Raw genomic sequence first — 21690 nt, forward strand, 5'->3', positions numbered from 1 at the left:
GACACATTTCTTTGGAACTCCAAATACTCAGGACTGCTGTTCTGAAAAAGTAGCCATGCAAACATGCCTTCCAGGTCCTATTTCTGACTGAAGCAAAACTTATTCCGTAGGTACATTCAACATTAATTTAATTCACTAACCATTTTCATGCACACATACCACTAAAACCATGAATCAGGAGATGTAAAAAACAGAGGCAGAAGGAATAAAAGCTGACTTCCTGACTACAGGAAATGCAGTGGATGATTGTACATTACTTCACAGTGGCCACATCTGTACTGCTTTCCATCTATCTGAGCTTTCTCTGAGCAGATTACAAGACCTGCTCATACCTGGCACATGGAAAAAAATCTAATATGGGCGTCTGCACACCAGTAAATAATGATCGTACAACACCCCTTGGTCACAGCTCTAGCTGTGCTTGAACCTTGTCCCACTTTGTCACATTTCCTCATAAATTAACAATGCCTCTTACTTACTCAGTCTTCGTCAGAAACTAAGTGATGCTCATACTGGGAACTGAACCTAGGACTAGAGGATATTTTACAATTGCTCTGACATCTGAGAGGTGATATAAGTTTCAGTCACACTGTTCCAAGAGATGATTACCTTTAACTAGTACTGCCATCACGGAAAGATGTGACCCAGACAAACCACACAAAAAAAGTTTTTAGATGATGTTTGAAATGCAGTATTACTGTAAGGCAGTTACAGAGGTCTGGTCACATAATGAAAGTCTTTATTACCCCAAAATTGTGACTCTAAACTATCTTACAGTACCTAGATAAACACTTCAAACACCTTACAATTAGAAACTTGTTTCGGTGTCATGTATCAACTTGCAAGAGTTGTAGCCTTTTTTAACAGAAAAAAGGCTACTGCGGCTCAAATTGCATCTTTTTACAGTTATTTTATTTCCTCTTGGGCTCTGCTTACACTGCAAAATGGCGTATATGCTGAAGTTGTCTTGTAATCCTAAATGTATGTCATCGAGTGTAATGTTAAGGTCACACTGCATGCAGCTACAGTTATCAATGTAACTGAGTTGGCTCAAGGCCAAATCTCAGCCTGCCTCCTCCCAGGTCAGCCATTATCGGAAATATGCAGATACATTTGTAATAATGAAGAACATCTCTCGACTGCAACAAAACTAGACTTTAATTGTGTTACTTACATGCTTCATGTTAAAAAGGATTATTGATGATGCAGTGGAGTAGCTATCACCTTATGCTAGATTTAAAGCATTTAGAATGACAAGATAACTTCAGAAAGTATGACATTTTGCAACATAAACAGAACTTAAGACCGAAGCTTCTGCAAACAAGCAGTTTAACCAATGTTTATGCTAGCAACCAGACTAAAAGGTCTTGGGCAATGCAGGAGACATTTTTGGGTACAGCCAATAGTTCACAAACCACTACTGTATACTTATATTGAGTATAGTACATGTTAAAGAGAGTCTATATTAGATAAACGAAAGTTTATCTAATTGAACGCTGACATGAGCGAATATCCCAGAACTCAAAACCGCAATTGTGAGATCGCGGTAGAGTGAAGATGTGAATATTTCCCCATTCCATTTAGCAGGGGCTGTGGGGGACACAGCCCCCCACAATTGTGGTTTCCAGTTCCGCAATTTTCGATCATGTCAGCATTCGGTTAGATAAACTTTCCTTTATCTAATATAGACCCCCTAAAGATGCACCCACTATGGGCCACTTGCAAAAAGTTAATATTTAATTCCATTGCTGGTTTTAAAGGGGCCTTAGAATAGAGAAATACAAGACACATTATACAGAGTATAAATTACAACTCATAAATACAATAGTAGATAATCCCAACTATGCTTATGCTATGAGCAAGCAGCAATACACTCTTACTAGTATATAAAAGATAGATCCCAGATGTCAGTACTGTATGAAAAATAAAATATCTCAGGAAATATACAACGTTAACAGATTTAGTAGTCCAACATGAATGGTTGGCACATCACAGGGGGAGTGAAACAAGAAAGGACATTTGTGATGTGCAGAAAACAATAAAATGAGTGAAAACAATATTTCTTTACGTTAAAGGGCATAACAAAAAGGAGTCAGCAGTTTTTATAACTATACTGGCTGAAGAACAATGCCAAACGTTTCTTACACAGATACTGAACATTTAACCTCTAATCTGCCATACTAAGTACATTATTAAAAGAGTCAACTACAGACTGATAAAATGGGGTATTTACAGAATTATGCTTACAAAATCAAGTGCTGTTAGTTTCAGAACAGACACAGTATGGTGAAGGTGTGAGACGATGAGGAAATGAGCGTTCTGTGATTGTTCGTTCTTCTTGGGAATGATCTTGGAAGATAACAAATTACTACAGTAATGTCTCTATAGCAGAAGTCAGCAAGCTTGCATTGATCAACATTTATGGAGGAATGTGCAGACATATGATATATTATGACCAGCATACCTGGCCCCCATGAAGAGGAACAACCCCGTCTTCAGATATAGTGAGTGTTACAGGAATCCCACCAGGTTGGTAATGGGTGTCAAGAGGTGAGCTGAGATGGATGGAACTGACTGAGTGACTTGAAAGCAGAGGCAGCCAAAGTCTGGAAAAAGCAGGTATTTAAAAGTCTTGTTTGGCTGTAGATTCTTAAAATTATATAGAGTTATTAGATGTATTCAGAGAGATACTGCTGCTAATAGCCAATTCAGTCATTTCATCTAGAAACCATTTAATCTAACAGTATACTAACTTCCATAACTGGAAAAATACTTTATATGTACAGTAACCTAGGACACAACACAACCTGAGCTGTGCTAGTTGTGTTCTGTGCTTGGGTACTTGATTTCCTGTTATTTATTTATTTTTTTTCTGTTTTTGTCTCTGTTGTCCCTCTGTGTCATGCGATATTCAGTGTAGCAATTATGTATAGTTTTCTCTGGGCCTTAGGACTTTTGTTTTTCACTGTGCCCTGTTAATCGTGTGCTCTGTTCTTGTATCTTTCAACCCTCTTTGCTCTCTTGTACCCTCTTCAGCAAATATACTATTTCAGGTCCATGGTCCTTGTGTGCATTACTGTACCTTGACCATAGTGTATTCTGTTTTCTGCCTCCTTGACTGTCTACTTGCAATATACAGCATTCTTTGTTCATTGCTCTCTCTTTGTATTTCACTTATGTATTATTTTATCGATCTAGTAAGTGTATTAATCCATAAAAAGATCATATTTAGTTGCAATCCAGGAAAAATACAAGAAATGTGATATAAAACAACAGACTGGTGATGCATTTTAAATACAGTTGTTTCAAAAATGTAGACTGGTTTAGTTACAAGAAAAAGATGTATAAGATATCTATTTATATATTGTCCAGAAACTCAGGAGTTCACCATCACCAACAGTTTGGCTCAGGACATTTACAGTTTACATTTTTTAACAGGTGGTTTAAACTCAGAAGCGAAGTCATAAAAGGTAAGACATGTTCTGATGCAAAATGTAGCACTGCTACAGAGTGAAGGTCCTTATCTTCACTGTGCGTTACTATACCCTACCCATCAATTTTTTTGTTCTTTTTTCCTTAGGATCTCTGTACATTTCTGTACGCTGCCTTTCACAAGATTTCTTTCTGGTTCCTTTGCAGTACTGTATATTATTAAACCCTGCCCATTATATTTTTTGTTTCTGGTCTGTTGGCTCCTGCGTGTATTACTACAGCCTACATATAATATGTTATGTTCATCTTTCCTTGGGATCTTTATATATTACTGTACTCTGCCCATTAAGTATTTTCTTTTGGGATCTCTCTGTATTACTGTACCCTTTCTATCATGTATTTTGTTCTTGGTTCTGTGACCCCTCTGTATATTGTTGTACCCTGCTCAGCATGTATTCTGTTTTTCAGGTTTTGATCCATTCTCATATTACTGTACATTGGCTACCATGTGTTCTGTTCTCAGGGACTTGGTCCCTCTCTGTGTTACTGTACCCTTCTCATCATGTGTTTTATTTTTGATCCATGGTCCCTTTTCCATCACTTGCTCTCTTCTCAGGTCCTTGTTTTCTGTGTTTGTTATTCTTTTTGACCCAGCATGCAATGTTGCCAGAGTTCTTAGGTTTTGTCTATGCTACCACATTCTCTTACCTGATATTCAGCATCACCCTTGCCCTAACTTACACTCTGTTTTTATGTCCTTTGCTCCTGTGCGTATTATACTGCCTAACCATCCTGTATTTATGAAGTCACTTCTTGATGACTATTGTAGTACCATACCTGTCCAACTTTTTGTTCTCAGTCCATTACCTATGTCCCCCTGCAGTTGTTCTTTACTGCACTATTTCCTTGACCTCTTTGTTAAGTATATTACCAAGCCTGTATTCGATTTCTGTGCTCCCAAGTGCAAGTTAGAGGACAGCATCTGGTGTATGAGGAAGAGGGGGTGGTAAAAAAAAAGATAAGGAAAAAAATGCAACTAATGATTGCGCAAACCATGATAAGATTCTTCATGGCAAGTGGATACTTCAAGAATGTGTGCAGGTTAAGAGATGGAGGAGGGGAACATTCATCATTTGAGAGGAATATTGCATCTGCTTTGAATGGAGTTGTGCCGGCTGGAGGGAGGAGATAACACTGAAGTGAACAAACGGGAATAATCTGTGGGTTAGTCAGAGGGATAGAGAAAGTAAAGCAATGCTGTTCTCTGCAGTTGCTATGGCAACTAAATTCCCATCTAACTTTTTATAAACTCTGAATGCTATGGAGCACCCCCACAGCAGACGCAGCACTGGCCTTCTGTCAGTACACTAGTGCCTTGAAATGAAGCCTGCTCTCTCATTACTTGTTTAAATTTTCCTTTTCTAATTCTCATACTTTTCCCAACCAGGTAATATGACTTCAGACTCTATATGTTCGGAGCCATCTGCTAGTCGAGGGTTAATTCTCATCTCTGAAGTTATGATATGTACAAGTGTGTGTTTCAGAGTACTGACTATGCAGTAAAAGTGGTCAGGTCAGCAAGGAAAAATAGTGCTGGAATGCTGCTGGGACTGAGAGCTGCAGAATCCAAACATGGCATGGACATTTACAATAATCGATAAGCTATGCAAGGTACTGCATGGACTTTTTGTTTACACTCTTTATACATTGTCAAGACTGCTATATACATGCACATCACATATGATTTTTCTTCTAATATGTATGTTATTCATGTGTGTGTGTGTGTATACATATATATATATATATATATATATATATATATATATATATATATATATATATATATATATAAAACATGCACAAGGGTATTTTGTAAGCTACTTACATATGTGCTATCTTTGTGAATGCGTCTACAGTATCCAAAAATATATTTTTATTATACATCTGTAATCAGCTTACAATATAGGGTACTTTTGTGTGCACATGATGCATGACACAGAAAGTATATACAGTATAAGTGTAGAAGTATAAAATAGCATCATATATGTGTTAATAATGTATTACATATGGTCTTTTTGTTGTATGGTATAGCTGTGCAGGTACAGTAGCCATATATGCACCATTAGATTTCTTTACATTCTCCTTCCTACAGTATCTAATTGGATGTCGATCTCTCTGTAGCCCATAACTGTGCAGTCCTTACTGTTCCAGAATGTGTATACCTTAAAATATGTGCAGATCAGAATCAGCCATAACTTATTCTGACCTTTCTTAAGAAACTACATAATATTCTCCAGGTCATTATGTGTTGGTTCACTAAGTACCCTGTCACATTGGATGTTGGTTGCACCTAATGGTTTCCTAGGTGATTGTGATACTGGGTAATGAGGACTATATGCTGGGTGCTCCGCTTGGTTTGTTGGGTGCTCTGTTACATTGGGTACTGTATTTTAATTGCTGAATTTTGAGGTTGGATGGCTTATTGGCAAAATCTCTACTTTTGAAGCTCCATTGTTTAGTCTTGACCTTGGGTCACTTTCTGTGGGGTCTATGTTTATTGTTAAACAGCACGTTCATTGAATGGCTGTTTGTCGAACTCTACTCGTCAAACCTAACCTTAATCGAAAGGCCAAATCATCATAAAACTATACATCGAACAATGATAGTTGGCCAACATCAAGGAAGTTGAACAGAGCAACAGAACACTTACTTTCTGGTAACTTAGCATAAGGAAATCTACCCTTTCCCCACTGTAGTGCAATCTTTGAGTTGGTATATATAATTACCGTGTGTGGGGGTGTTATACCTAAGTTACCGGTAAGTAAGTGCTCCATTCGGCTTCCTTGATGTTGGCCACCTATCATCGTTAGATGTATAGTTTTATGATTATTTGGCCTTTCGATTATAGTTAAATTGGATGTTTAATGTTCGCTGAATGTGCTGTTTGATAAGTAAATGTAGACCCCTGACTATGTGGAATTTTGCATGTCCTCCCCACATCTGCCTGAGTTTTCTCCAGGTATTCTAGTTTTATTATCCTCCCAAAAACATGCCACTTAATTGGTTACAGTAAATTGTCTATAGAAATGTTGTAGTTTCCTTTGCCCTTATTTCTAATATTGTGGCTGAAGAGGGTCATTAAAGGGACAGTTCACTTACGCAGTTAAATACATAAATATAAAAAAATATATTAACTTACTAACTTTGTTTGCCATTCACAATGTGAGAATAGTTGTTTGTACAGCTGCCATCTCTGTGGTGGCAGAAAGTATGATATATTTTGATGGTGTGGCTTTGACATGTGGCAGGAGGCCACATTAGCTTGAAAAGATGTCCTTGCCAAAACATAGCCATATCTGTGACAGCTCCTGTTTTCTGTATACATAAGGGCCACAGTGGACAATATGCTGCTGCTGTCTAAACTATGACTGGTTACAAATTTGGTAAAATGCATCAAATATGTGGAAGTACCTGCTAAAGATGTAGGAAGAGGAAGACCCTATATGGTATAGAGGCCTTATGAAAATCCTTCCTTAAAATGATCTCTGAAGTAGGCAAGACAGTGGTGTTTGCTGCAAACCCCAGAGGAGCAAGAGCATACCAGCAGATCTACTCAGTGGTACTGTAGACCCTCCAGCATTTGACTGCAAAGAAAGATATAATCTTCCCCATTTTTGCAGTCCATAAGAGGAGGTGATTATAAAAGGTAAAGTGACTCACCAGTCACAAAATCATGAGTGATTCATCATTCTACAGGTTGCTGTATGACAAATGTCCATAGTACAGTGAGAACAATATGATGATTGTGGCTCTGGCTATTTTTATTTTACAGTTTTGAGTCATTTTTAAATGATCCTATTTAGAGCAAATGTTCCTGAACTGTATATTATCTCCTGGAGCACTTTGCCTAGGCTATACTCACATGAGTACCTGCCAAGCATTTTTCACAACACCGGTAGGTTGATGCCCCTGACGGGGATATGAAGAAAGATATTATCATCTTATGGCCAGTAGAGGTGATGAAATGCAGAAAATGAAACATATGCAGGCACTGTGGTGCTGCTATACTCATGACATGCCATAGTTCACACCCTAACACCAACACTCACACACACACACACACACACACACACACACACACACACACACACACACACACACACACACACACCTGAACAAGTTGCCTTTCAAAGAAATGTTAATTTAATCATTTGTGCTATAATCATGTATATACTATACAATATATATATATATATATATATATATATATATATATATGTGTGTGTGTGTGTGTGTGTGTGTGTGTGTGTGTGTATTTATAGATATTGTACTTACCTGCATTTTTTCCATCTTTTTGCTATTCCTTATTGACAGTGTAGAGGTATTTATTTATGTATTATTCATTTACTATTTGATAACTGGATGGGTAGGCTTGTCCAAAGACCTTTTTCAGCTATGGTCTCATCACAAAGGCAAAAATATAGAATTGATAATTAATAACAGATGTAGTCAAACGTAATGTTGAACACAAGCATAGGCAGCAGTAATACAGAGTTAATAACAAGCAGAGAGTTTTTCACTAGCTTAATTAACCAATGCATCACTTGATCAACAGTCTGACTTATAGGCAAATATACAGAGACAATCATATTGAGGTATTAGCTGCCTAATTTACCGATGCTGGTATTGGCATTGCATATTCAGTGTATCAGATATTGCATGGCAGGTAAGTCTAATTCAATATTTTGGGAGGAAATGTACATGTTAAAATATAAGATAACTGCTTATGCAGTATAAACAGGACTAACAGTTGGGTTTAAAATGCTGACTAAGGGCAGGAGGAGAAGTGTACTCTGGTTCTGCAAGATTAGTTGTCAGCTTATGGCCCTAAAACATACACTCTGTTTCCTTGTGTAGCTGCTAAGAACGAGCTTTCCTAAAGACAGTAAGTTTGCTTTGAGCCTTTTTTTTCAAATAGAAGTTTGTTCTAGCATGCAGAACCCAGAATAGAGCAGGCAGTCTCCGCAATATAAGATTTAAAAAGGAGATAAATTAGCAGGATGCTGTCTTCATGGGAGTTTAGTAAAATATATCCTGCAACTGATATGCTACTGTGGGTATTTGCTAGTCCCTGGGACTAGTTTCATTGGGACTTTAATTTCATTTACGGCAGTATTTCTTCTGTCTCGCATGATACAGACACATTGGGTCACATGACCCTAAGTAAGTTGCATGTGGACAGACCAGTACTTCATTCATATGGCTTGGATGGCACAAGGAAACAAGTTCATGGCTACAGCTAAAGAAATGTGAAAATGACAAAGGGGAATCTCTACTCGTTCTCCATATCAGAAGTACTTGATATTGTCAGTAAAAGCAGGTTTTTCACTTTTGCCTACCAGATGTAAAATGAAAATGTTTTGTTAGACTAAAAGAAATATTATAATTCATGGCATGTGCTAGAAAAAAATTATAGCCTGCTGCACTGGTTGGTTTCTAGCTGACTAAATCTGTGTCACACTGAGCTTACCCTCAGATATGATTACTAATATAAGAATTGTGTCTAACGACAACAGTGGGTGTGCTAATAGGAAGGTGGTGAGGTGGTGGGAGGGTTTGCTTGAAAAACAAGATTTTATGAGGTGCAGTTCAGCATATGCTTCTTGATGGGATATATTGCATAAAGCTCAACACTAGCTGCAGTAGCAGCATTCTAATTTATTTAAACAGCAGTCTTTGCTGATGTTTTATAATAATGCATAAAAACAAAAGCTGTAGTATTCTCTTAACATAATCTTAGAAGTTAGTGTGTATGAACCTTCTACTCCTTCAATTACTGTCAAAGTGCATTACTTCCCAGGTCTCCCCTGTGAAAGGGGCAGCTTTGTTTCAGTGGGATAGCAAAATGTAATCATGTAAGTTAATTCAATAAGTTCAGTAGGCTGGTACTAGGATACTTGATAAGGCTCTATCAAAGACAGTCCATAGTCTGTAACATGAATGAATATTCTCTTTGGTTATCCCATTATCATGTGCTTAATTAACTTATAAAGCATATATAAGATAGTAGCAAATTTTATTTCTTACCTTTTTGTTCTTCAGAGCAAAAATTCTTCATTAGGCAGACAAAAAATACCCAAAACACAGCTAAGCAGACACAAAACTAGATGTTTTATGAAAGAGGATTATTTTAATGCCTTTTATTAAAAAACAAGTTGCAGCATTTATACAATTCATTTGGCTAGAGTTGCAAAGTAACCCTATCATGAAAACACATATACAGGTGTCATATCTCTTAGAACAAGAAATGTGGACAAAGCAGAAATAATGAGGGGCAATTGCCCAATAATAGGGACAGATTTTAAATAGAACATTGCTAGAATAATAGTTAGAATAATAGGTTTTGTATCCTGATTAGCCTTCAGCCTGAGAAATGAGTAAGGAAAATGTATGAGGGGAGCATAGAACATTGCTAGAGTAATAGATTTCGCATTGGCATGCATTTTCTGAAGAATATGAAGTCTGAAACTCAAAATGTTGTTATTCTTTGGTGACTTCAACCCTCAATAATTTTGCAGAAAAATCCAAATTTTATAAGGAACAGACCAAAACTACAATGCAAAACTCTGGACATTCTGCGAAAATCTGGACAGTTGAAAAGTATGACAGGTGTTCTATAGGGAGATGAAGTATCTCCTCCAGTGTCAATTATCTGAGGCATAAAATGTCAAAGAACAGAATGCCAGTTGCTGTTTTCCATAGGAAATAATTTCTGATTTGTAAGTATGCACCAGCGATGATGGTTGGTATATATAAGTCTGGGGAGGGTGTGGAGGCTTGCCCCCCTCTCAAATTATAGGATGGGTGCAGAGGTGCCTGTTCTCCTGCAAAATTTAACCTTTTGTATTTCAGGCATTATGTTCTGGCATTTCCTATCCTTGGGGCTTTGATATGCGATGTTTCATAGTGTAGCCCACATACAGAGCAGCCTGCTATTTCAAAATGGTCAAAAATGGGCCTTTAGTATCCTAATTAGCTTTCTGCCTGAGAAAAGAGTGAAGAAAATGTGCTGGGGGAGCATGTTCTGGACCCTGACTTTTACTGCCCTATGAAGACACCAAATGATTAAACTCAAGTGTTGCCTGTATAGAACAGGAGTCACTTCACCTAGCTAGAAGCACCAGGCAGGAAAAAAAGCTGCTGCCTTCTGCACAAGTCCCTAGTACTACAAATCTCCCAAAAGCCTGACGTACAGCTGTCCTGGCAAGAGAGAGAACCAAGCTGAATTCACTGCTACTTTTTCTCGTAGGAGCAGATAGTTTAATTGAAAAATGTCACAAAGATGGAATAAAATTGAACATTGTAGCAGACATTTCTGTTTTCTTAATAGACAGAATATTATTAGCAACAACACCCAGCCTTTTCACTTTGTCAACCATTTTGAAGGCATTTATCACTAGGCATTAAACTAGACAATGATAGTGGATCACCACATCTGCGCAGCTTACTGGAACACCACCAAAGTCTCCATCGTAGGTGGAATCAACATAAAACCATTGATAACCTTTTGGCTAGAAATGCCTGTAAAAAGATAATTTAGTTTCATCACTGGTTCTTCTAGAAAATAACAAAGTAAAGAAGAAGGTGGGAACCATCTATGTAGACATGAAAAAGCTTACACCTTCTGATGACCTCCACCAGTAGTGTAATGTAAGTCCCAAAATACATGTCTGACAGAAAACACAGTAGAGGTACTTTACAGCTGGCTGTAGTAGATACAACGGAGGAGGCCGCAGAGTTTATACTTTCAGATATTCCCTCAAGATAAAGAAAAAAACTGTCAGAGCAACATCATATTGCTGCTGGACACCTCAGGGTGTACATAAGAGGTGTTAAGATGCAATGGACTGTGGTGTTAGCTTCATTAGTTTCAATAAGAGCAGGACTGAAATGGCTGCCCTGGTTCTATTCAAGAGGAGATAATTTGGCAGCTTGAACGGAGCTGGGGCAATACTATAACTTCTTCTAAACCCAGACTAGAAGTGCAGAAGGAAGACATGGCTGGTTAGGAATTTTCTAACTCTAAAGCCAGCAATTTGTCTAGAAAAAAAGAACACATGAGATATCTGTAGATGGCCATTGACTTTAAGGCAAATTAAGATTTCTTCAAAAATAGGGATGACTACCATCTTACAGGAATCAAGTAAGGGTATTAAATTCCAAGAACACATCTTATTCTTTCAAAGTGTGACCTTATGTCTTCTTAATTTCTATGTAAAAGGTTCAGGAAACAATATTCAGAAAGCGGATCTGACATACTGTATAACTTTATGGTCACAGACATGTCAGAATGTGTAAAACAAATCAACACAGATAAGAAATCAGAGCTCACAGACTGAATCATGTATTTCCTTTTTTTTGGGTGGGGCATGATATCTATTCTGATGGCTGCAGTGTACTTGCCGAACAACTTTTCATAATCTTCTTATGTCAAAGCACATGTTCATTGCCAGCTTCATTGGCTTCATTGGAATAGAGACTATAGTCCTTATCACAATACAGGTCACTGGGGTTTGGACCCAGCACCTGAGAAGTCAGCAGGGAGGAGTATGTTTGGGTGGCTAGTGGCTGACTCTCATCTCAGGGGGAGGCAGTGGGTCATGTGTGGCAGGGGCATTTGCTGGTAGGTAACCTGAATGCTAATGCCACCCTGAGTGCACAAAATGCACTTGCTGAGACTGTATGGGGACAGTATGTTGTAAGATGGCATTAAGGACACACATATACCAGTGAGCCATTAATGTATGCACTGCATGATCAGCAGAAGTCAATGCAAATATTTGGCAGCTGCAGGTGTCAGCCAGCTTGTGCTTCACTCCTGCTTTCCACTATTTTAACAAAAGTGTCGAAGCTAATAGGTGAATTGTTTAGTAAAGGGAGAAGTGATGAGTGGTACTATACTAGACAGGATGGTGGGAAAATGGGCAAATATTGCACCAGATGACTGTACGGTCAAGCTGATGTGGGAAAATAACATGCTTTGGGGGATAGTGACAGGGCTGCATCTAACACATGACAAATGATCCCTTGTTGAAGCAATTTCTTTAACTATAAAGTTCATTTTTTAAAAGTAGTATTACAAATGGTCTTTCAGTAAAAGCATGTCCTAAGACTTGAGATCCTCCATCCTCTTTCAGAGCTTCCACCGCTTCTTAGAATTTATGCAAGTTCTCATCAAACCATAGAAAGCCAGATGGGAGATGAATGTGCAAACATGAATTGGAGTGACTTTGTTTAATGCTGCTCATCTTGTACATATTAACAAGAAGATGCGGCTTGGGCGTTCATTTAAGTAGTTTATTACATACAAACACATCAGGATGGATAGCAGGAATATTAACTTTAATGAACTATCGGACTAACTGACTACTACATACTTGTATGCTCTCACTCTGGCTGCTCACTCAAAATGGCACTCTTGCTTGCACGTGCTCAGTACTTATATGCATGTGACCACTGACTGGAATGCTTCTAAAAGATATATCACACACTCTAATCTACATCCTCCCTCTTTTGACTAGCTGTCTCAAATAAACAATGACATTTGAAATAGGCATGCAATTATACAGATAATAATCAACAAAACAATAGTCATGTCCAGGTTGCTGTGTATTTGGAGCAAGGTCTGGAAATGCAACCCACCTGATCTAGAAATATAATACAGGACTGGGGTTAGCAACAGGTATAGTCACTGGTGAAGGTTCTGCTCAAGGATTTTCAGGATTCTTCTCAGGAACAGGGATTGCTGATGGAATGTTCTCTGGAACAGGAACAGTAGACAAGTCGCTCTGAGAATTAGAGTCTTTGTCACAGGCAAGATGCTGTAACACTGGTTCAGACACTGATAATAAATGTTTCTGACTGCATCTGAATTCCACTCCTTGTGATTCCACAATTTATGATCTCGGCTCTTGACACAAACATTTCACAAATCCAATATGATCAAAACCTTTTGATGTCTGCATCCTCACTATCTCCCCTTCTTGTAATGAACGGACCAGTTTCCTGATCTTATCATAGTAGAACTTCTGGGACAAATGCTTTTTCAATGGTTGGGCTTTCACTGCTTGGTTGTTTTTAGCACATGGAACCAATAAACTGCTGCTTTTTGGTAATGTGGTTCTGCTTTGTCTTGACATAAGTCTCTGGGCAGGTGAACCAAAATGATTATCACAATGAATGTTTCTTAGCTTTAGCAAGTTTAGGAGAACATTGGTATTGTCACGTTTGGATTCCTCTAACAACTGTTCTGCACTTTGAACTGCACGTTCAGCCAAGACATTTGACTTCAGATACTCAGACTACTTGTAATATGAACAAAGTCCCACGTTTCAGCAAATTGTCTGAACTGATGTCTTGTAAACTGTGCACCATTGTCAGAAATAACTTTGTGCCGACTACCATGGACAGAAAAGTGTCTCTTCAACTTAGTAATGACAGTACTGGATGTTAGGTTAGGAAGCAGATCAGTCTTGAACAAATTTGAATTAGAGTATACTAACACCAAATAATGTTGATCATTCCACTCGAAGATGTCTGTGGTACTGTTGACCAAGGTAGTTTAGGATCTGACTTAACTGAAGTGGTTCTTTCTGTTGATGCACCTTAGTACCATTGCAAACTGAACAAGCTGAAAGTACTTTCTCAATATCTTTTGACATGAAAGGCCAAAATACTAGACCTCTTGCACTTCTTTTGATAGAATCAGTTCCTGGGTGGCCACAATTTGAGATCTGAATGTACTCTTGTTGCAAGGATTTTGGAACAATCACTTTTGGACTTTTCATGATGATACCATTGTCTGACAAAATCTCATCTCTGTATAAAATACTGTTGCACTTCTACTGGTAAATAAGACTGCTTTGAAGGCCATCCTTGACTGGTAAAGAGGTTGAGCTTCTGGAGAATTGGATCTGAAGCTATGTAAGTTCTAAGCTCATCAAGATGTGTGGAAGAAAAATTTAAAGAAGTCTGCCTTTCATGTAAAAAAGATTGAAGTTGTACTTTTGCAACTTGAGCATCGTGCGTTTCAATCTCGCTGGAGCTTTATGCAAAATAGTGATTAGAGGATGGTGGTCAATTTCAATCTGGACAGGTTGACCATAAATATAATCATGAAACTTCAAACATGTAAACACAATTGCCAAAAGCTCTTTCTCAATCCGGGCATACTGCATCTCAGTTTGGATAAGAGTTCTCGATGCATAGGCTACTGGTCTACCCTCCTGAAGACTAAGTGCACCTAGACCAAAGTTAGAAGCATCATAGGAAAGAGTAACTGGTTTGTGAACATCATAGTATCTTAATGATGGTGGACTGGCAATTTTCTGTTTCAGGACATCAAATGCTCTTTGGTGTTGCTCCAACCATGACCAGATTATGTCTTTGCATGTCAGCTTTCTGAGTGTTGCTGAAAGTTGGCTTAAGTTTGGAATGAACTTGCCTAAATAGTTGACCATGCCAAGAAAACATTGTAGGGCTTGGGCATTGTCTGGAACTGGCATCTCGAGAATGGCTGTTTGCTTGGAAGGATCTGGTCGTAAGCCTGAACTGGTAAACAAATAACCAATATAAGTAACTTCTCATAGCTTGAATTTGCACTTTTGAGGATTCAGCTTAAGATTCACTTCATGTGCTCTTTCAAGAGCTTTCTTGAGGTTTCTTCGACTTCACCATTGCCCCCTACTAGAATATCATTTACTATAATAGCACATGGATAGCCAGAAAAAAAATTGTTCCATTGCATGCTGAAAGACTTTACTGGCAGAATTTATTCCAAATGGCATTCTCAGAAATCTGTACCTCCCAAATGGCATATCAAATGTGGTTAGCAATGAAGATTTTTGATCAAGCAATATTTGCCAAAGTGAACTTTTTGCATATAAGACAGAAAAAAACAGCAGCATCTGGCTTGAGGGCAGCAACCTCCTCAACTGTGCACATAGGATGATGAGGTCTTTTTAATGCTTTTTTCAAGTCTTTTGGAGCAATACATATTATGATATCATTTGAGCTTTTCTTGTAAGCTACTACCATGGAAGATACCCATTCAGTCGGTTCTTCTAGTGGACAAATTACTCCTTGCTGCACCATTTTGCCAAACTCAGCTTTGACTCTGTTCTGGATAGCTACTGAAAATTTCTGTGCTGGTCTGACACCTGGGTTGACCTCTGGGTCTAACGTTATGGAATACAGAACTGGGAGTTTGCCTAGTCTGCAAAAATATCAGCATATTCAGAAAAATGGTTTGGGCAAAATTTGAGCTGTTATGCAAGCTTACATGGTGGACTTCTTTGTTAAATGAAAGCAGTCCCATTTTCAAACTGTCTCTGAGGCCTAATAATGACTGCTCATGTCTCTTGACTACGTAAAACTGCAAGTCATAGCTATTACCAGCAGAGTAACATGAAAGCACTGCTGAGCCTTTGGTTTGAATCTCTTCATCACCATAAGCAGTAAGCTTCGCACGCTTTGTCAAATCAAGTTGTTCGGCAGCTTTCACTCTAGCAAACATTTTTGCTGACATAACATTACACTTTAAGCCAGTATCTACTTTGAGGTCTATGGGACTCCCATTAATCTGAATAGTACAAAATATCTCATTCTTTGCCCAAAAATCTACTGCATTAACTGTTTCACCAAGTACAGACACACCATTAACATAAAAAGTAGGGTTTCAGCTTACTAATTGATCAAATTACCTCTTTGTGTGCTCTCTTTTAATAAAGGAATGTGCCTTGTTTGATTTACAAACCTTTTTGAAATTATTCCAGTTATTGCAAGAATGGCACTGTTGGTCAAAAGCTAAGCATTTTTCTTGTAGGGGTTCATGATATCCACCACAATTACGACAGTTGACTATGAGGTTAGCTATGGGTTTTGTTGAGTCACCCCTGTGCTTTGCTGTGTGTGCCTTTGGATTTACTGAATGTGCTTGGGATTTTACTGAAGTTGCCACATCCTTTGGCTTGTATATTTTAACCTTGTGGTGCATACTATCTACATTGGTTGCTGAAGGTACTGGAAGGCTTGCTTCCTCATTTGTAAGCATATTTGTGTGCCTTTCTGTAAACTCATATATCTGACAAATCTCAATAGCCTTATTTAAAGTTAAATCAGTCTCAAAGCAAAATCTTTCTCACTGCATCATTATTAACACCACACACAAGCCTGTCTTTTATCAACTCATCTCTCAAATCACCAGATCTGCACATTTTAGCCTTATTTCTCAAGTCAGTTATATATGATGCAAAAGTTTCACCAGGCTTTTGATCTCTTGTGTAAAATAAGTGTGTTTCCATTGTAATATTTGTTTGGGGGTTACACATTTCTCTAAATTTACATTTTAAGCACTTAGGGTCTTCCTGCATTTCAGACAGTACCACAATATGCCCCCCCACAAACACAGCAGGTGCATACACAAATGAACACTCTCTTTCAATGGCTTCTGATTCAGCTAAATTAAGCAGAATAAATGCCTGTGTATGTTCATCTTTGCCAGAAAAAGCAGCATGTATGAAAATATCATATTCCTGCTCAAACACTCACCAATTTTCTGCAATATTGTTATAAAACTCAAGTGGTGGGGCTCTGTGAAATCCTTCTGCCATGCCCACAAAATATGTTTAAACACAATGCAATAATGACCCTTGTAATTATGTACGAACATGCACAACACCAGGTACTTGTAATAATATTCAAATGCACAATAATCTGTTCAAAAAACTGTAGTCTGCAAAATATTCTTTGAAATGAATGTACTTGGCGAAATATTCTTTGAAATAACTGTACTTTGTGAAATAACTGCACTGTAATACTGTACACATTTGCCTAATACTTTGCACAATTTTGATATTTTAAGTAGCTTTAGTTAATGCAAAAAAGTAGTGCATAACAAAAAAATATGGTTGTTTTCCCTTTTTTTTACATTTTATGCAATTTGGATACTGTTTCAAACATTTTTGTAATTGTTTTGAATATTTTAATCAATATGTATCAGACATTTTGTTTAATAAGAAATTTGTTTTGAGCGTTCTGAGTGCTTTGTTTTATATTCATAGCAAAAGAAATCATTTAAGTGAGTTTTAGTATCTGGAAATTGTTTTTGTCCTGTTTTGTGAGTCTTTTGAGCAGTTGGGATGATCCACTAGTGTATATTCTTCCATTTCTGTCCAGTTGCCTCAAGGCTGTAACTCTGGATCCCATTCTGACACCATGTCACTTGTCTTATACAGATTAAGAAGATGATGAGGCTTGGTTGTTCATTTAAGTAGCTTATTGCATACACACACATCAGGATGGCTAGCAGGAACATTACACTTAAACAAATAAATGTAACTAACTACTACATACTGGCATGCTCTCACTCTGGTTGCTCACTCAAAATGGCACTCTTGCTTGCACGTGCTCAGTACTTATATGCATGTGTCCACTGACTGGAATTCTTCTTAAAGATATATCACACACGCTGATCTACATTTAAGTCACTGAGTGAAGCCTTTTTATAAGATGACAGTGACCATGCACTCCAAGTGTTGTGCAACACTCAGATGCTAGATAGGTCTATGAGTGCTTACATGTTTAGTAAACTGCCTGAACTGAGTCCCTTTAAAAAGAAGTGTAGGACAACTTCCATGGTGTATATCTCGGGGAGGGGGTGGGGTTAAAGGGTTGAACCTTGCCAGATAAAAGTCCTATCAAATAATCATTTTTTACCATGACATCAGCTTTCTCAAACCAGATTACAGCACCAGGTCCAGCAACTTCCCCTTAATGTGAATGGATAAGGAAATTGTCAGCAGACCTCACAACTGTCCCTAGGAGGAGTATTCCCATTTTCAGGCCTAATTTAGGATGCCCTTATTTTTGGAGCTATGTCCCTATTATCTTTTTCAATTTACCCCTCGACACACTTTTCTGAATGCTCACATTGCAAGTGATTTTTAAAGCAGATCTGTATCATTTAATCTAAAGTTCATTTTATCAAAAACTTACTTCATAATAAAAATAACACAAAAAACTAACTCAATGGTCACACAGCCTCGGATAAAAAATAAAAGCACCATACACAGTGAATTGGTGCTGGAGCGAAAACACGTCATATACATTTCTGCAGTACAACTTGATGCTGACCATTGAAGTTCACACATATTCTGCCAGACTCACTTCCATAATAATTCCTATGATAAAATGATAGCATCAGACACTTTCTATAGACATTTACACTTTTTGAGGAAATGAACTTGAAATGGGTTTTTGATCAAATGATCTTGAGCAAGTGGGTTTAGATGAAATGAAATAAACCCTTTTTGAAGCTGTCTATACATAGAAAACCACACTACATGACATCTCCCTTTTTCTGAAGTAAAATAAAGCATCATGTGTGCTATAACATTGCAATACAGTTCATTAAAGTCTACAGATTTTGCACTCTCTCTAGGATAATGTGCTTATATTTTTTTCATTTTTGTCACTGTCTATATTTTAAACACATATTTCTGAGAGGTATCCTACTGGAAGTAGGAAGATTTGTGATATTTGGTATTCAAATTTTATGCTAATTTGATGTCCAAATCCATTTTTTGCCTGATCCTGTTTTTTAAGGGCCTTTTTTCCTATTTATAATATCTGTAAGTTGAAAAGCATGATGAATTTTAAATGATGCTGCAAAGTTTCATAATTAATGCAGCTATTAAAATATGAAAGTTTCAATATTATTTTGCATCAATGTTTCATTTAAGAAGTTTGTAAATTCCTGCAGAAAGGATTCCCTTTTAACTGGTGACTGGTAGATGAATTGAGTTCTGTACCTCAGACTTGAAGAAATCAGTAGTGTCGGCAACTCTCTCCAAGGGTTTTGACTCCAAACAAAAATAATAGTCACTTACTGGCACTTCCCATCCATTCTGGAGTGATATATTTACAGAAAAACAATGGGACCACTGGTGCTTTCTAAAGCTAGACCTCATTTTGTCTAACCAGGACTCTGAAATGCATACCAGCTAGCTGTCTGCAGTTACTGTAGTCTCGCTGCTTATTAATTTGGTATTGTATAATATCATCTCACTCTGACAAATGGTGACAGTGACACACGATACCTGCCTTTCTTCTTGCAAGGATCTCTGGGAGTAAGCATTAAAAAGAGACTCCAGTTTATAAATGATCTAATCTCAGATGGTCTGTTGTCCACCAAAAACTTCAACCAGCCCCACTTCCTGGGCTATGTTCTGCTCAGACACATGCTTCTTGGCATCTTCACCAATAGGAAGCTCAAAGCTGAGTATGAACTAAAAATAGTCACAAAAACTGAAACTAACTGAAAATATTGCTTTAACTATGTCAGGAAGTTAAGAACTAACACCCAACACTGTTCAAAGCTAGTCCACAATAATACTACACTCTCTGACCCAAAGGAAATAGCTAATATCCTAGCTAACAGATTTAGTGCAAACTTTACTCCACCCACAGTTATAGCTATTCCACAAGTTCCAAAATCTCAGTCACCCTTTAATTACTATGGAACTAGTTCTGTCAGTCCTTTCAAAAACTAACAATACTTCATCCATGGGCCCTGGCAACATACCAGTTTGCCTGATTAGCGGTTCCAAATATAGCCTTTCTGAACCCACACTTATAATCTTTAATCTATGCATTCCCACTGATTACATTCTTAAAGCTTGACAAACAGTTATTGTAATGCCATTATACAAGGGTGGCGCAACTGCTGACTCTGCTAATTATTAGTCCCATTAGCCTCATATGTAAAGCTATGAAGCACATTATTTCAGACTTCATTAATCTGGACACTGAAAATATCTCAAACCTGAGCAAACATCAATTTGGCTTTATCAAAGGAAGGTCCTGCCTCTTTAACTTCATTAATTTATTTGAAAAAGTAGCTGAAGCAGTGGATAGTGGTTATGCAGTGCATACAGCATATCTAGACCTGGCCAAGGCCTTTGACACTATTCAAAATGCCAGCAATATTGATACACTTGTAAATCTGAATATAAATATTTATAATGTGAGATGGATAGCTAACTGTCTGACAGAATCCATGTGCTTAGAGTAGCAGATGTCACTTCTAAAGAAAAACAGTAACCAGTGATGTACCATGGGGCTCAGTTTGGGTCCTCTCCTATTTGGCATATATTTCTCAGACCTTTAGGCCAACACTTCTGGCCTATGGTTACTAGGTTTGCAGATGACTGTAAATTGGGTGCTGTTATTCAATCTTCAACTAACTCACAACTGCTCCAACACAGCTCAGACCATTTTAACAATTAGTGCAAGTTCAATGACCTCTAATTAAATGCAAAAAATATAGCATAGATCATTTGGGTAAACACAACAGTTTCACTTAACGTTTAGGAGATGTACCCCTACAATCAGACCCTGCTGTAAAGGATCTGGGTACTCTTGTTGATAATTCTTTATCATTTGACTATCATGTCACTACAGCAGTTCAGAAAACCTTTTATCTGGCCCATCTAATTTACAAAGGCATCTCCACTAGATCCAAATAAATCTTAATTCCCCTTTACTCATATCTTATCAGACCCATTATTTAATGACATGTATGTATTTATCTAAACATATCACACAACTTGAGGGATGTAAGAGAATCATAAATAAAAAGATCAGTGGCCTCAAAAATCTTAGTTATCAGGAAAGACTAGCAGCTCTTTCTCTGCACTCTGTCTCTTACAGACTCATCTGTGGAGATCTATGTCTAGCCTTTCATGCCATGAAATATCCAAACCTATTTGATCTCCTGTTCATTTACAGAACTAATGGTATATAATATATTTTGTTAAAGGAACTAAACCTTCATCAACAGATAAATAAGACATGTTGGCAGGACAGATTCATATCCTAATGTGTCTCTCACCTCTGGAACAAACTTGGATGGGCAGCCATAAGTTCTCTCGCAGTATACCTTGTCTTGCACTCCTTGAGGCTTGAGGAAAATTTTAAATAGGGTTTTTTGGCTAGACTTGAAATGGTCTGCAGACCAGTTGCCTAGTACTTAACTATAAACCTATGAACTTGCAATTTCCAATTACATCTAAGTACTGTTGACTTTAATACATCATTAGACAAGGGAGGAGGCCCAGACTCTCTGATTCTGGTGAGTAAAGGAGCTAGAATTCCTTACCTTGTCTGAAACCCATTTCAGCTACAATTTACAACAACACA

General features: G+C 37.7%; 1 protein-coding gene across 2 annotated transcripts in view; it reads left to right on the forward strand.

Annotated features, from left to right (window-relative positions):
* Positions 1-21690, forward strand: part of LOC122812052 (heparan sulfate glucosamine 3-O-sulfotransferase 1-like) — a 247958-nt gene that overhangs the window by 68161 nt on the left and 158107 nt on the right. The window contains exon 1 of one of the 2 annotated variants that reach the window (XM_044084302.1): positions 4788-5103. The exons of the other annotated variant lie outside the window; for it this stretch is intronic. The gene's annotated coding sequence lies outside the window, so the exon portion shown is untranslated. Of the gene's footprint in view, positions 1-4787; positions 5104-21690 lie in introns of those variants that run through there. 2 annotated transcript variants of the gene reach the window in all.

This window comes from Protopterus annectens, chromosome 9.part0, assembly GCF_019279795.1.
Source record: "Protopterus annectens isolate FY-2018-M chromosome 9.part0, PAN1.0, whole genome shotgun sequence".
Taxonomy (NCBI): Eukaryota; Metazoa; Chordata; order Ceratodontiformes; family Protopteridae; genus Protopterus; species Protopterus annectens.